Source organism: Carassius carassius, chromosome 7 (assembly GCF_963082965.1).
Source record: "Carassius carassius chromosome 7, fCarCar2.1, whole genome shotgun sequence".
In the NCBI taxonomy this organism is placed as follows: domain Eukaryota; kingdom Metazoa; phylum Chordata; class Actinopteri; order Cypriniformes; family Cyprinidae; genus Carassius; species Carassius carassius.
In genome coordinates, this window is record NC_081761.1 from 36,077,406 (window position 1) to 36,095,892 (window position 18,487).

General features: G+C 35.9%; 1 pseudogene; it reads right to left on the bottom strand.

Moving 5' to 3' along the window:
- The window catches only part of LOC132144267 (complement C3-like), a 37,867-nt pseudogene extending 20,837 nt beyond the window's left edge, over positions 1-17,030 (bottom strand).
- Positions 17,031-18,487: the final 1,457 nt, after the last annotated feature.

Here is an 18,487-nt window from a genome sequence, read left to right on the forward strand (position 1 = left end):
CTATTGCCTAACGCGGACAGAATATGCCACATTTTGGACAAATAAATCAAAAGTAGGTCAGTACACTTGAATCAAAGCATGGAGTAGTGTCTATGAATATTAAGCCGCAAAAGACATTATGAATCCTGCACGTTCTGAATGTCTGTGGAGAACAGGCGCGGACCGGACATCTGGAGAACCGCGACAATTCCCGGTGGCCTGGCAGACGCTATTTTAATATTATTATTGTATAATTGCCTGCCGAATGTACTGTACTAAAGCGATCATTTCCGAATCCGCCATTCGATAATTACACCTCTAATAATTCATGGATCGGTTAGTTGTGACTGGCAATGGTTGGTCGCGCGCGCTCTCCGCGCCTCCGCCGAACGGTTTGGATCAGACTCAGAGTAATCAATGCAAGAGAGAGAGACCGGAGTGGAATGTAGCGCACAGCTGGAGCAGAGAAGCAAAACTACTGTTCAGGGTTTCCAGTGCAGGTCAGTTTCATCTGTAAAGATGCTATAGTAGTTTTGTATTTGTTCACTTAGTCAAGGAGCAACAGCACATTGATCACACTAACTCAAAATACTGCATAAACGACATCATTATTATCTATTGTAATGTTGCAGTAGTAATTAAGCTGAAAAATAATGAGATTTTATTATAGGTTTAGGGGAAGCTACGACAGACAACTACACAACCCTTACGGAAATGTATGTTTTAATATTTTGCTATAAATCCAGAGACAAAGGTTACTATTGCCACAAAGCACACAATACACCATGCCACAAATTAAAAATTATTTTACAAATGTATTTATTTAAAAACAAATACAAATGGTAATCCATTTGCAAATAAATAAAACAAGCTTAATGTACTTTTATATAATAAAAGCATGGTAAATTTGTGTGAGGGAAAAACATGACTCATGAATTATGATTTTTCTATAAATATATTGAAGTGATGCACTCATTTTGACATGTAGGCAATTTAGAAAGTATAGTTTTGTTAAATCTTGAGTATTGAAGTCATAAGAGAGATGGATAACAGGGCAAAATAAAGAGACTGAAAAGAAAAATGGAAGTGAAGGTGCAGTACAGCAGAGAATTTTTAATTATTTTGCATGTCCCCAAACTAAAGATTTATACCTTTTTTATGTCAGGTCCATACAAAAAATAGTGTTGTCCATGAATTTGTTTGTATGAGTTAGAGATTTCCTGGTCTGAATTTTTTTTTTTCCAGTCCACCCCTCATGGAAATTGATGCAGACTTGCGGTTTCATTTACTATACATAGGCCTACTGAAGCTCGGAGTGTTTTCAACCTCTGCCGTCTCGATATATTAGTACATGAACACATAAACACAATCTCTATCATGAATCACTTCATGAGCATTTAACTTGTTTTGAGAAAACTATCATCATATACAAAGAGCAGCAATGTTTCAGGAGTTTAGTACACAGAATAGGAGGTATGCTTATTACATAAACATATTTGAGTTGATGTATATGCTTTTATTTATTATTTTTTAATTAACTTTTTCTTTCCAAACTATTGTTAGAAGCAGTGTTTCCTGTAACTATGCAAAGATTTGGTTTCAAAAAAAGTTTCACTAAACAATTTCTTATGATTTTAAATTTGCATTGAACTTCAGATCAATCTTAAAGTAAAATGCATAACTAAAGTCTGATTGTGTGGTGGATGTGTTCAAATTTGATCATCTTAATTCAAGTGATGAAGGATGGTGAAAGTCTGACAGTATTGAGCTCTATTTAAGGTTAAACCATAGTGTAAATGTTGACTAACGGTTGCAAATAAACATTTATTAGAGATTTTTAAAAGTAATCAAAAAGTAATCAAAAGTAATCAGTTACATTACTTTAATAAAGTAATTGAAAAAGTTACACTACTATTACATTTTAAATAGGGTAACTTGTAATCTGTAACCTATTACATTTCCAAAGTAACCTTCCCAACACTGGTAACAAGCAAGTATTAAGTCAAATCCCAAGTCCGTAAAGAGTTAAAGTTAATGAGATAATTAAGTGACTAATTGATTTAAGATTGTGTTTTAGTGATAAACACCTGCTGTTATTGAGAATTACAAAGGATTGGATGATTTATTGGTTAAACTGATGCCACCATGGAGATCAGTGTTTGCTTTAGTTGGGCTCATGACCCTTTTAATGATTCAAAGTAATTTGTTTTTAAGCACTTGCAGTTGTTACATAGTAAACAATAACACATTGCTGAATTAAAAACGTAAAATAGCAAACTAAATTGCCCTTTTTGTCTTCTAAAACATTGAAATCAACATCATGAAGGTATCTCTCTTTGGCTTGTTGAAATATGTTCAGCTATTACTGAACTACAAAAAAGTCATATTAAACAAATATTACTGTAATGGAAAAAAAAAACTGAGAAGGCTCAGGATTTTAGACATGAGCACTTATCATATGATCCTCAACAGTGGTGACAATAATTATTCATGCTACAGTGCATGATGGGAGATTTTACTATGGTGTTACCCAGCATGCACTTCAGCATGAAGCATTTTGTTGATTGTCACCATTGTTGAGATTCATATACTGGGTCATGATGTATGTGCATCTTATTAGAACAAGATTATAAAAATGTATATTCATTACAAATTTATTCTTTACAACTACTAAACCAATGGTTCATTTGCATGTGGATGTTCCACAAGTTAGGTTATTTAAAAACTGAACGTATGTTAAAATAAACAGAATTGTTTAGGAAATAAACAGGCTGATGCCTAACTCTTTTAGGACCTGAGACTAGTTTGTGACTTGGAAGAAATGACTTGGTTCCTCCTCTGGTGAAATCAGCTGCTGAGTTCATGGGTGGAAAAAAAAAATATGGCAGGACTTTTACTTTCTGACCACTGGACTTAACACCTCTGTCTGTAATATATCTGCTGGTTTTACACTCGTTGGCCACCAGGTGGTATGATGAGCAAATTAAGTTTCCACCTCCACCTCAATGTCAATGGTGTTTACAGCCCTGCAATAACTGCTTTTTAGCTATACCTTGATCAATCAATAGAACAGTTGTTTAAAAATGGCATGCAACTTTCTTACATAGAGAACGCAGAAGATCTATTGAGGTTGTATCTCGTCTTTTCCTTTGTGATGAAGATTGGCATTGATTATCTGGAAGAGAACAAAATCAGTAGTGGAGATAAGGTGGCCATTCATGCCATTTTCGCAGGACACATCCTGGCCAGGATTTCTACATTGCCTAAAACATCCAGGTTTTGGCTTGGGTTTCCTGTTTACATACTTAATGACGGTAATGATCCCTTGACCAATAACCTGCAGACATTGTACGTAAATCGACCAATCGTGGTGCGTGAGAAGGTGGTATCTACAGAGAACGGTCAAAGTGATGCAAATACGTGTACATTTTATTGTTGGACTGGAAAGCAGCACTGATCAGACTGATCGGTGTATTACATCAAAGTAACGTGAAAGCGATTCAAAAACACAAGAAGCCATTGGTCTGTGCAGTGCAAACAAAGCCAAAACGTGGATATTTTTGGCAATATAAAATTCCTGGCCAGGACGTGTCCTGCGAAAATGGCATGATTGGCCATCCTAAGTGGAGATTAATTCCTTGATAGTTTATAAAAATCAGGTTATAAAAGTCTGTAAATGGATGTTTTTGAATATGTCAGAAAAAAAAAAAAAAAAATTAAGTACATGTCCTGACATCAGTGCCTCCAGCAGAGCTGGACTCAAACAGCAGGCCGGCATCACTGAAGACTTGCATACTGTCATTTCCACTTCCTGCTGTGCAGCCAATGTCATGTGACTCAACAACATCCAAGATCTGTTGGGGAAAGACACAAGTTTTTTGGGGGTAGTCGTGGCCTAATGGTTAGAGAGTCGGACTCCCAATCGAAAGGTTGTGAGTTCGAGTCCTGGGCCGGCAGGAATTGTGGGTGCGGGGAGTGCATGTACAGTTCTCTCTCCACCTTCAATACCACGACTTAGGTGCCCTTGAGCAAGGCATTGAACCCCCAACTGCTCCCCGGGTGCCGCAGCATAAATGGCTACCCACTGCTCCGGGTGTGTGCTCACAGTGTGTGTGTGTGTGTGTTCACTGCTCTGTGTGTGTGCACTTTGGATGGGTTAAACGCAGAGCACAAATTCCGAGTATGGGTCACCATACTTGGCTGATGTCACTTCACTTCACTTCAAAGAGGAAAAACTTTAGCCCCAGGATCTCCTGTTATGCTTAGGCTAAAGTCTTTACCTGGCTCATACACATCGACCGGATCGTGAACTTCCACTTTAAGCTGAAAGATCGAAGAACATCGATCAACTTTACAAGCTAATATTAATTCACAGAGTTTTGTCACCAGGGCTGAATTACCGTTCCCATGCATGTGTCCTTCACGTCAACCCAGACTGAATCAGACACCACCTCAGATGAGCCCACATGATAATAAGCCACAAAGCGGAAGGATGGCACCATGTCTTTGGTTACAGGCAGAGACAGAGACACTAGAGATTGTCCTCTTCGCATAAACCTGTCTGCTTGAATTATCTGACCTTTACTTAAGATCTGAAAATGAGGCAGATGAAAAATCACTGAATACATTTAAAACATTTAACAAACCACATAAGAAAAGACTGCATACTTAAAGGGTAAGCACACACGAAAATGAAAATTAGTCCTTTGTGATACTCACCCTTAAGACATCCTAGATGCCAAAGCATCATATTTATGATGATATAAATGATATAATGATATGAACATGGTTCTTTAACTTCTACTAACTGTTGTACACTGTAAAAAATTGTGCCGTTAAATAACAGTAATTTACTGGCAGCAGGGGTGCCAGTAAAGTACTGTTAATTTACAGCTCTCATTCATTCATTTACGGCTCTTATTTAATTTTATTTTATTTTTTTACAGTATTTTACCGTAAATTCTACCATGGAATTTAACTCCACTCCCACTGCTTCAAACAGTTTGAGTTTAAAAACTAGCATCCCTACTATGTTAGTACTATGAACTTATTTCATTTGAGTCCACTGAGAAGGAATATTTCTTAATATAAAACACTTAATGTGTAGTAGTAAAGTAACTAAATGCATTACTTTTACTCAAATCACTGCAGCTCATTGTCAGCAATAGCACACATGCATGTGCTGAAACACTCAACACAGAGATCACCACTGTATCAGCGGCCCCACATTTACTGTCTTCATATAAAGCAGCAGAAGATCAGAAATTGTGTCCCAAAATTTACTGAAGCATGGGCTCTACTCTCCAGCACAATGGTGAACCACAAAACTAAATTCAACTTAACAGATCTCTCTTGTGCAAACACACATTAATACAGTTGAGTTCAGTATTTACTCTCTTTATCAGTGTATGACTTTGCATAACTTTTTTTTCTATGGATGTTCACAAATATTTTAGTCTAATTATCTTTAATTAACTTTAAATCGTACTTTTACATTTTTCAGTTACAGTTTTTTCCTTGACTTAACAGCAGCAAACTGTAGAAAAATACTTTTTGCTGGCAACCATTAATTTACGGCAACAAACTGTAGAAAAACAGTTATTTACCAAGTGCCATCATTCCACGCTGCATGTGGGCCAGATCATCTTTCCATGGGTGCCAGATGTGGGCCGGATCTGGGCCGACACAATGTTGCTATGTGGGAAGTTCCTAGAGACACAGCTCTCAGCCTTATTCTTAAGATTAAAATGCAATGTACAGCCAAAGACTTGCATGATGACCCGATAAAAGGAGGAAAACCATTTCAAGGTCACATTGCAGTGTGTAAGAAGAACACTAGACAAGTATGGCCTTCATATTGAGACATCTTGCAGAATACCACTCTTGATCAAGAAGAACAAAAGGCCAACTTGAACTTGATAAAATTCATTTGTGTAGACCTGTGGAGCTCTGGAGGAATGTTTTATGGAGTGATGTGACCAAACAGGAACTTTTTGGACCCATGGATCAGCGGTATGTCTGCTGCAAAAAAGGCAAAGAAGAACACCATCTCCATCGTAAAATTTGGATGTGGATCAGTCCTGTTATGAAGTTGCTTTACAGTAGCAGGAAGTCATGACTGTATGAAGGACATCGTGGAGACTTTGGAGTATCAGGCCATTTTCACAAGAATTTTGATGTCTTTGGTGCAAAGAGCATACAAATCTACTTCTGCTTGGTTCAGGGATCCGTCATAGAATGTTCTTAAGTGGCCTGTTCAGTCTCCAGGCTTAATTTTCATAGCAAATATCTGGTTGATTTAAAGAAAGCAGTGGCAATGTGAAAACCAAAGATTATCAGTTATATGGAAGCTTTTTCAGGTGAGGAATGGGCCAAGACTGTAGTAGAGAGGTGACACAAGCTTCTAAACATTAACAGACAACATTTATTGATGATTTTAAAGAATAAAAGATTCTACACAAAGGAGGTTGAATATGAATGTGAATGTTTAGAGCCAATTTGAATTTTATCATGATTCATCAATGTTGCATTCTCAGAAACACTCAAAAGTGTATTAATACACTTTCTGTAATACTTTACTGATAAAGTACTGATTTTAAAATTTAAATTAAGCACAATTTATGTATTGAATTACGCAAAATATATTTAAATAAGTTAGGTACATTTAGTAAAGAAATTGAGTAAATTTAACACGACCAGTTAGAGTCTGATGAGTAATATCTATCTAGTTACTTTGTTAAATATGTAATCCTCAAGTATATGATCCTCAGTTACAGTTTACATGATTGACTCAAACAAGGTAGCACTGAAAAAAAAAAGTTTTTAAAAATGTAGTTAATTTGAATACAAGCAAGTCATCTTCTAAAGATAAGCCTTGAGGGTGAGTAAAACATGAGCTAATTTTCATTTTTGGGTCATCTAACCCTTTAATAACGTCTCCTCTTGAATCATGGTGTGACTGTCACTCACCATGTAGGTGAAATCTTGATCTATCACTCTTGGACTCCTTCCCAAGTTCAGATTGACTTTCATTTGATCACCGATCTGAAGCTCTGCAGCATCAATGCCGATGTGCAGATAGTTGTTGGAGCCGCCTTTCGGCTTGTAAGCCTGAGCTGTCATCTTCTTCACTGCCTGCTGTTCGCCACTTAATTGTGGATCTTTGGTCTTTACCTGGAAAAAATATTGTTTTCTAATGTTGTTACAATATTGTTTTCTAATGTGATGTGAACAATATGTCTCACTGCTTGTTTATCATTTGTTAACTGATCTAGTTTTTCAAGATCACCAGTGAAGCCGACTGAACATTAGAAAAGTGTAGATTGCAGGGCTTACAATAATCTCCAATGTAGAAGATCCTCCCGGAGTGTTGACAGTAACTTTTGCAATGCTGTTGTCTTTTGTTTGACCTCTGACCCCTCCAGGATTGACCTCTACTTCCACATTTTTAGCAGGTGTTTGGTCAGGATTTGTTATGTAGACCTTTTTGCAAAACCCAGACCAAAAAATATGGAATGCAGTTAGTGTTTTTCTTTTTCTTTTACTTCCAATAAGTTTCCTGTAAGTTATGTTTTTTTCTTCCTGGTTAAAGCTTCATACCGAGACATCGAAGGGCATTCCAGGTTTGAAGAAGTGTGGTGTTTTTTTGAAGTGGATGGTGTATGATGATGTCACAATCTGAATGCCTTTCTTTTGTGCTTCCACCATTTCACTGCCTGAAACATAATAATAATCAGAAATGCAATCATGCAAATTACATGTTTTGATGCCTAAAAATAAAAAATGTTGTTGTCCAGCAAGAAGGTTCTCCAGACTTCGTGTAGCTCTTACCAGACTCGGTTAACACGCTCACTGCAATGTACAGTGACTGGTCGACAAGCTGCATGATGTTTGGGAAGGTCTGCAGGATGTGTTTCCTTTTAGCTCTGCTGTTCCACTTCTTTCCCAGATCTGACATTCAACATAAAAGGAACACATAATACCCTGGGTTTAAAGTGGGCCAATGAGGGTCAAATTTCACAAATTCATAAAAGTAGGGGTGACCCCGAATAGTCGACTAATTGATGCTTTGATTCGAGGAGCCTGATTCGACTACCAATCTAACAGTCGAATATTCACGGGCTGTTATAATTATGCCATTTTGACTTTATGGGGGAGCAAAACTGTCTGATTCCACATAGAACTACAAGTTTTCTCCCAAAAGGTTAATATACAGCCTATTATGATAAAGCAGTAAGAATCTGAAAAGAAAGAAGATTCAAATTAATATTTTAAAGTGCATGAATAAATCCAACCACCCCTTTAGATTTATGTTTCACTTTCCATAATCCGTGACCGACAGAGGAGCATCTTGACTGCAGGGATTTTAAACTTTACAAAACTCAAACTGACAGAGACAGAGACTGGATTTTTTTTTCGAACAGGTAGGGTACAAGTGATTTCAAAACAGTGATTTTCAGCCAGTGTATATATATCGTGGATATATTATTTTCGTGAATCTAAATTATTTAATTAAAATCTCTTCAGAGCACAGCGCAAGCAGGTCAAATTACAATGCAAAATATAAATAACCATGACTGTTATATACATATTATTATAATGAGAAGACCATTATACTAAAACACTGTGAATTTTAAGAGTTTAGCTGCTGTGTTTCTGCACATTGTTTCGTGAAGAACGTGTCCACAAAATTAGTTCACATTCAGAGCCCTGCAGATATGTTAATGTTCATTCGAGCCCTTTTTGCAAACAGCCTATAAGTCTTAATATTAACGTTATGATGTATAAATAATGAAACGTATTCTATATGAAATTATGAGATGAATCCCATTGATTAAAAACTTGCTTTCAAATGCGTCACTCTACTGGTCATCTTCAGCGTGTGTAGCTGAAAACAGAAATGCAGAAAATGGTAAATGGACTGCATTTATATAGCGCTTTCAACAGACCCCATGGCCATCCAAAGCGCTTTTACAAGTTACCTCACATTCACCCATTCACTCACACATTCATACACCGATGCCAGCCATGCAAGGCGCTATCCAGCTCGTCGGGAGCAGCTGGGGTTAGATGTCTTGCTCAAGGACACCTCAACACTTGGTCAGGTAGAGCCAGGGATTGACCGCCCCCGAAAATTAACTGCTAACGTTTTAGGCTAAGGTTATAATGAGAGCACTATTGTTAAATTTTTTTTTAAATAAAATTGTTAATTGTTATGGTTCCTCCGACGTTAAGTGTTAGATATCTGTAAATCAAAACATAAAACATTATTTACCCCATTTATATCTGCAAGCTGTTCATTACACATTTTCCCTGTGCGGTAACATCAGTAATTATGTTAGGCGGTAATGTATTTTGCTCCGCCCCCAAATATTTGACTATCAGTCGAATATCGGCAAGATTCGACAATACCAATTCGACAATGAAAATCCTTAGTCGGGAACACCCCTAGAGGCAGGTAATTGTAAAATCTGATATCGGTCTAGTGTTTTCAATGTATATATAGCTATGTGCGTGTGTGTGTGTGCACAGTACCTGCACTCTCTGTAAGGAGCCTGGTATACTTATATTCCCTTTATCTTCAGTCACCACACCAAATACAACAAATCCATGACCACTGACTTTCTCCCCAAACAGATACCTTCAGGATAAACACACTTACATATAAAAGGGGGTTGCTTTACACTACCGTTGAGGAATTTTAATGAAAGTATATTATAGACTTTTCATTAGATCAAGTGATATCAACTTGTGGAAAATGGGCATCCGGTGACCTTCTTAAGCTATTAGAAACATGAATATAGCCATAACACAACAAAAGTACTGTACTTGGCTTTAATATCAAATGATAGACTATCATCGTTCACGTAGAAGAAGGCTTTCTGTGGACTCAAAGTGACCTCGAAGCTGGGCAGGACTGCAGAAGGAACAAGAAGAAGCTGAGTTGATATTAGCATATTGTAAATGTTAAGGGTTTATCTTTGTGTAATGTTGTTTCGTAACAGCTCGCAGAGACACCTACCGTATTCTTTCACCTCAAACTCACTGGAGAAGTTCTTCTGTGGGCTGTTCTGATGCCACGCCACAAGTTTCCACAAGCCTGGGCTATTTAGACACCAGATTAAAAGATCATTATCTGTCATTTCACAGTCTTATTTAAAGAGCTTTGTGTTCAATCTTGGTTTGAACTGAACCTTAATTTTTGTAATTTCTTAGTTTAATAGCAAATAAATTATACATTAACTACACATTTTATTTATTTTTTTATTGTAAAACAACAAACATTTGACATAATGAAAGATAACAAGTTCTCTCCACATATACAGTATGATATTATTTTATATTATATTCTAAACAAAATTTCATATTTTATTTAGTTAAACAAAAAGACATTTGGTGTGATTAAAATTATCTTCTAATGGTAAAATATGTTATTTTAAATAGCTTTTCATACTTTATTTCATGTTAACTCAAGTTAACTAAAGTATATGTTAGTTTTAATAATACTTTTCATTAAAAAGTAATACATAAATAAAACCACACAGGCACTCATCCTCACCTAGCTGGATCCGTCAGGCTGAAGGTTCCTGACACTATTCCTCCACAGGGATAAACAGATTTGCTCTCAAGGCTGATGCCATCAAGAGTCTACCAACATTGAGGATGTTCAAACTTTTATAAATATGCATTAAAACGTGAACACAAACAGCTAAACACATTCACAAAAAGTGCAATAATGTGGAGTACAAAAGTCTCTAGAAAGAGACAAAAATCTTGCAGTGTCATGTTTTCCGGGTATCTACAGACACATTTCCGGGTATCTACAGACACGCCATCAGTGTTGGGAAGGTTACTTTGGAAATGTAATAGGTTACAGATTACAAGTTACCCTATTTAAAATGTAATAGTAGTGTAACTTTTTCAATTACTTTATTAAAGTAATGTAACTGATTACTTTTGATTACTTTTTGATTACTTTTAAAAATCTCTAATAAATGTTTATTTGCAACCGTTAGTCAACATTTACACTATGGTTTAACCTTAAATAGAGCTCAATACTGTCAGACTTTCACCATCCTTCATCACTTGAATTAAGATGATCAAATTTGAACACATCCACCACACAATCAGACTTTAGTTATGCATTTTACTTTAAGATTGATCTGAAGTTCAATGCAAATTTAAAATCATAAGAAATTGTTTAGTGAAACTTTTTTTGAAACCAAATCTTTGCATAGTTACAGGAAACACTGCTTCTAACAATAGTTTGGAAAGAAAAAGTTAATTAAAAAATAATAAATAAAAGCATATAGATCAACTCAAATATGTTTATGTAATAAGCATACCTCCTATTCTGTGTACTAAACTCCTGAAACATTGCTGCTCTTTGTATATGATGATAGTTTTCTCAAAACAAGTTAAATTCTCATGAAGTGATTCATGATAGAGATTGTGTTTATGTGTTCATGTACTAATATATCGAGACGGCAGAGGTTGAAAACACTCCGAGCTTCAGTAGGCCTATGTATAGTAAATGAAACCGCAAGTCTGCATCAATTTCCATGAGGGGTGGACTGCGAAAAAAATTTCAGACCAGGAAATCTCTAACTCATACAAACAAATTCATGGACAACACTATTTTTTGTATGGACCTGACATAAAAAAGGTTTAAATCTTTAGTTTGGGGACATGCAAAATAATTAAAAATTCTCTGCTGAACTGCACCTTCACTTCCATTTTTCTTTTCAGTCTCTTTATTTTGCCCTGTTATCCATCTCTCTTATGACTTCAATACTCAAGATTTAACAAAACTATACTTTCTAAATTGCCTACATGTCAAAATGAGTGCATCACTTCAATATATTTATAGAAAAATCCTAATTCATGAGTCACGTTTTTCCCTTACACAAATTTACAATGCTTTTATTATATAAAAGTACATTAACCTTGTTTTATTTATTTGCAAATGGATTTGTATTTGTTTTTAAATAAATAAATTTGTAAAATATTTTTTAATTTGTGGCATGGTGTATTGTGTGCTTTGTGGCAATAGTAACCTTTGTCTCTGGATTTATAGCAAAATATTAAAACATACATTTCCGTAAGGGTTGTGTAGTTGTCTGTCGTAGCTTCCCCTAAACCTATAATAAAATCTCATTATTTTTCAGCTTAATTACTACTGCAACATTACAATAGATAATAATGATGTCGTTTATGCAGTATTTTGAGTTAGTGTGATCAATGTGCTGTTGCTCCTTGACTAAGTGAACAAATACAAAACTACTATAGCATCTTTACAGATGAAACTGACCTGCACTGCAAACCCTGAAAAGTAGTTTTGCTTCTCTGCTCCAGCTGTGCGCTACATTCCACTCCGGACTCTCTCTCTTGCATTGATTACTCTGAGTCTGATCCAAACCGTTCGGCGGAGGCGCGGAGAGCGCGCGCGACCAACCATTGCCAGTCACAACTAACCGATCCATGAATTATTAGAGGTGTAATTATCGAATGGCGGATTCGGAAATGATCGCTTTAGTACAGTACATTCGGCAGGCAATTATACAATAATAATATTAAAATAGCGTCTGCCAGGCCACTGGGAATTGTCGCGGTTCTCCAGATGTCCGGTCCGCTCCTGTTCTCCACAGACATGCAGAACGTGCAGGATTCATAATGTCTTTTGCGGCTTAATATTCATAGACACTAGTCCATGCTTTGATTCATGTGTATTGAACTACTTTTGATTTATTTGTCCAAAATGTGGCATATTCTGTCCGCGTTAGGCAATAGCAATCCCGTTTTTATGACTGGATTCTACGAACCAGACTATGTTTCTGCATCGCGGAAATTATAGGGCCGTGTGTCTCAGAAGAAATCATTTAAATCTGTATGTGGATGTGTGAAATATTCATATGTAATCCCCTTTGTAATCTTTAAAAATTTCATAAGTAACTGTAATTTAATTACTCACTTTTTCTTAGTAACTGTAACTGATTACGGTTACATTTATTTTGTAATTAAATAAAAACTAGTTACTCCCAACACTGCACGCCATACACAGACAACTGAAAAAAAATGTGCTGAAACACAGCGAGCTAACTTACATTGTGCTAACATAATCAAATTTCACTGTACAAATGTCTATTCAAAAAAAAATTGTCTCCTTCCAAAACATTGGTGTGAGTGGAGCGCCTCACCTCTATCTCGACTAGATCCTGATAGTTCTTGGCGGATGTCAGAGTAACTGACTCACTCGTCACTTCACGGTTGTTATCTTTAGGGTTTCTTACTGAGACTTTAACATTCAGACTGGCTCCAGAATAGTCCTGTGCCTCCAGGAACACTTTCTCTGGGGAGCCCACCTTCAGTATATTGGGCGCTGAGAGAATGTAGCTGAGCAAAACACATTCATTTAGGAGAAATGGGCCTTGGCCTCATTTCACAGACAGCAGTTATTTACTGTAAATGAGTGATGCCCAAGGAGATACCTAATTGGATGAATTAAATAGATTTCATTTACTTTCCACTGATTTGGTTGGAAAATTATAATCGCTTCTTACAAAAGCGAATGCACAAAGAACACCGGGCTCTAAAGGAAAGACCTTAGCGGCTAATTTATTTTTTCAACTCCAGTAAATGAACATTATCAATAAATTAAGCAATATAAATGATATTTGGCAATAAATTGAGGTTAAAATTAGGTAATATAATTTAGCATAACAGTAATATTGGTATTGTATATTAATATTTTTTTGTTTTAACATTACTATTAATATATTGATTTTAATAGTAATTAATTGTAATAACTGTAATTCTTTAGTACATTTAATTTAAAATATTTGCCTTAAACTTGAGACTTATTGTCATCTCACTGCATCAAAATCAGTGTCCACACAGTAAAAAATTAATTTGATTAATTGATTAATTCCAATGAATTCTTATGTTAAATTGAATATTGCTTGTAATCTGTTGCCACAATTTAATTAATTCAATATAGTGTATTATTTTTAACACTACACACACATTTTACTATCATGTATGCCTATGAAAGACGATCGAACCAATCAGAGTAGGTATGGATCTGGTTAACATGTGCAACCCCGCCTCTATATGCTGGCTGCAGCCGGGTGCTTCTCATACTTTCTCCAACAAAACCAATATTTTTGTATACATTTTACTTATATTTTTCATGTTATTTTAGTCATTTTGAATGATTGCTTGTAAGCATCTCATTTGATTAATTTTAATTAATTCTAATTAGGGCTGGGCGATATATCGAACGATATGATCATGCGCATCTAATCAGTAAAGCTGCTTCCGTGATCACCGCTAAAATCTCCATCACCTGCTTATAATTGGAGTGGCATTTAATAGACAGAACCGTAGATCGCTGACAAGCCACGCCATATCGTGTTCATTATCGCAGATGAATCGCCTTCGATAATGAACGCGATATGGCGTGGTTTGTCAGCGATCTACGGCTCTGTCTATCAGAGGTGGGACTTTCAAGTCACAAGCAAGTCTTCAAGTCATATTCAAGTCCTCAAAGGGTTAAAGCTAAAGAGATAATCAAGTGACTAATTAAATGATGATTGTGCATTAGTGATGAACATCTGCTGTTAACAATCAACATCACTGAAGTAAAGAGAAACACAAGAACTACAACTGAATTTAGCCACAGCCTTCAACTGAAAAAAAAGTAAAAGAAAAAAAAAACACTATGCCACCATAATTGTGGTCAAGGTTTGCTTTAAGTAGTGTCTTGACCCTTTTACTAATTCAAACCAATTTGATTCAAAACAATTGCAATATTGTTTTTGCAACAAACATGTATGCATTGCTGAGTGGAACCTTGCAGTAACAGATGACCTTATGCTTTTTCTGCTTATAACTCATGATGACTGAACATCATGAAATTGTGTTTATTTTTGGATAGTAGACTGACACTCAGCTATTACTGAACTGAAGTAAAAAAAAAAATCACAATGCTTCAATGTTGAAAGACACAAAAGGAGACAATCACTTCAGGTTTTTAGACAAACACACTTATCACACGATCCTCAACAGTGGTGACAATTTTTCATACTGCAGTGCATGACGGGAGTTTTTACTAAGGTTTTACCCAGCATGCAACATTTTATTGATTGTCACCACTGTTGAGAGTCATATGCTGGTTCTTGATTTCTGTGTGTGTCTACAGAGTGCAGTTTTTCAAATTTGTATGCACTTAGTAGATTTAAAATTCACTTAATTTTTTTTTTTCCATAGTGTAGTTTTACTGGGTTGATTATGCCAAACATAAATAGAGCTAATGTTAATTTGATTGTAATCTGACCACCTATCACATACAGATTAATGTCTTCTCTCTGCTTTACAGCACCTCATGCAATGCTACATAAAGAGATCTAACACGACAGTCAAGGGTCAAGAGCTCCACTAAAGCAAACACTGATCTCCATTATGGTTGCATCACTTTAACCAATAAAACATCAACATCTGATCCTCTGTAATTCTCAAGAACAGCAGGTGTTCATCATTAATGCACAATCATCACTTAATCACTTAATTATCTCATTAACTTTAACCCTTTGAGGACTTGGGATATGACTTGAAGACTTGCTTGTGACTTGAAAGTCCCAACTCTGGTAAAAGCTGAATGTCAGTCAACAATCCAAAGACTATCTCACGATGTCCAAGTCATCATGAGTTATAAGCAGAAAAAGCATAAGATCATCTGTTATTACAAGGTTTGATTCAGCAATGCATACATGTTTGTTGCGAAAACAATATTGAAATTGTTTAGAATCAAATTGCTTTGAATTAGTAAAAGGGTCAAGAGACTACCTAAAGCAAACCTTGACCACAATTATGGTGGCATAGTGTTTTTTGTTTTGTTTTGTTTTTTCAGTTGAAGGCTGTGGCTAAATTCAGTTGTAGTTCTTGTGTTTCGCTTTACTTCAGTGATGTTGATTGTTAACAGCAGAAGTTCATCACTAATGTACAATCATCATTTAATTAGTCACTTAATTATCTTATTAACTTTAACCCTTGGAGGACTTGGATATGACTTGAAGACTTGCTTGTGACTTGAAAGTCCCACCTCTGCTGTCTATTAAATGCCACTCCAAGTATAAGCAGGTGATGGCGATTTTAGCGGCGATCACGGAAGCAGCTTTACTGATTAGATGCGCACGACCATATCGTTCGATATATCGCCCAGCCCTAATTCTAATGTATTAAATTAAATAATATTGCTTGTAATCTGACACAATTTTATTGAGTAAATATAGAGTATTTTTTTACAGTTGACAGTTGACAAGGTTTCAATAATTCATATGCTTTCAAATAGATTGAAAATAGAGACAAGAAGAGTTTGTTTTATCAAATGCGTTTCAAATTTGTGTCCCCACTTTATCAAATCATCCATTAAAATTTTATAAAATCAGGGAATATAAAGGGCAGCTGTCACTCCAGACAACCCCTTGCCACAGTCCGCCTCTGCAGAGCACATCAGTGTCAGAAAGGCTCTGGCAAGTTTTATAGTTATAGAATATTTTCCAACCTAATGTTAATATTTGTCTGAGTACAAGCTTCTATTTTATTGACTTATTTTGAATTTTGCACCCTGTTTTGCCCCACTTTTTAAGAATCAGTAATATAATTTACTATTTGTTGAACTTTGCTGAACTTTTTCCAATAAAGTTGCTATAAGGTGCTATAAAGGCTATAAAATTTGCAAAGAAATGCATCAATTTAATATTTGAATACAAAATGAATTCCGAAGCATTAGATCAGAGAAAGTTATACATTACATGCTACATTACACTACGTGTTTCATGGTGCAGTCCTGATGTGTGTGTTGTTATACTCACAGCTGGGTGGAGAGAGAGAGAAGCGGTAATGAAACGACAACAGCCGCCAGCCACAACGAGTCCACGGGCATCCTGCCTGTCTGTCCCTGACAGGCTCTTAACTAATGTTTCAGTTGCTAATTCACAATATATTCATCCTCCCTCATCATCACTTTCATCCTCCTCCTCCTTTTCCTCCTCTTCTTTCTCGCTGTAAGTTATTGGGTAAGACAGATGGAGGAACTTGTGCTATGATTCAGCAGAGGACTATCCCGTGCGATAAAGTTGTGACATCTTCTCTTTCCACTTCTCTCTCTCTGGTTTGGAGTGTCACAGCAGCATCACACTGGGATGGAATCATGTGTTCCTAAATAAATTAGTCAGTAGTTATTTTGTATATATATTGTGAAAATAAATTTTGTGCCAATTGACGCCAATGCAACACCCAGCTTTAGAATTTGTTGTTTTCTATGCAAACTCACAGTAAACCTGAAGTAAAAAAACCACAGTTTCTCAATCGATCGATTTGCTCTTGGTTGTAATACAACCTGATTCCTCCACAGTCAGTGGCCTGATCTGCAGTAGTGATTATAATACAGAGCAGTCTGATCATGTCATTTTCTCCTTTAAGGCTTTGAAAAGTGATGCAGTCATTCTGTCTTTCACAATCATCCACATAGCTGGGGGTTTTACAATGATGTGAAAACTGAAAACAAATATAATTAATGCATTTAAAGCTTAGCTGAATTAACTTTAAAATGATAATGAAAAGTGTAAACAGATGGAGATGTAAAAGTACCTTACAAAAATGTGCTCTAGCAGTGTTTTGGATGTCCGCAAAATTTTTTGTTTTTTTGTTTTGCATATTCAGTGCACATACTGTTTTGTAAATTGACTTTTTTATTCCTGAGTTATAACAGTAGCATTGTTCAGTAGCATTTTCAGTGCTGGGTAGCAATGTAATCAGACTCCTAAAAAAAAGGAATAAATAAATACTATGGCTACTTGTAATTCGATTGTATTATGTTTTGCAATGCTCATATTCAGATTACAGTTAGTTTTTTCATGAATTAATCAACTGAAGGCAAACGTAGTGAAGAAACCATGTGCAGTTTATTTGCAGATGTGATCTAAACATAATCCAAACAAGATACCCAGACTTGACTTGACGAGGCATGAAAAGACTAGACTCACCGACAGCAAGTTACAATATCAAATACACGACAAAGAACAATGACAACGTCATAACTACACTGTTAAAAGTCGCTGTAAACATTTTTGACAGTAACATGCTGCTTTCCATTAAAATATAAAATATTTGTCATTTTCCTAAAAGTAGCCTGCTGCTATAAATATAGTTAATTAACAACGTCAAAGTCAACACTCAGATGCTGTGTTTCAAATCACACCCTTCACCCTCATTTACTATTCTCTATGAGTTTATTAATATCAGAGGTGCATAGTCCAGGGGTCAGAAAGTAAAAGTCCAGCCATTTGTTTATTTCACCCATGAACTCAGCAGCTGATTTCAGCAGAGGAGGAACCAAGTCATTATTTTCAAGTCACAAGCACGTCTCAAGTCAAATCCTCAAAGAGTTAAATATAATGAGATAATAAAGAGACTAATTAAATGATAATTGTGCATTAGTGTTGAACAC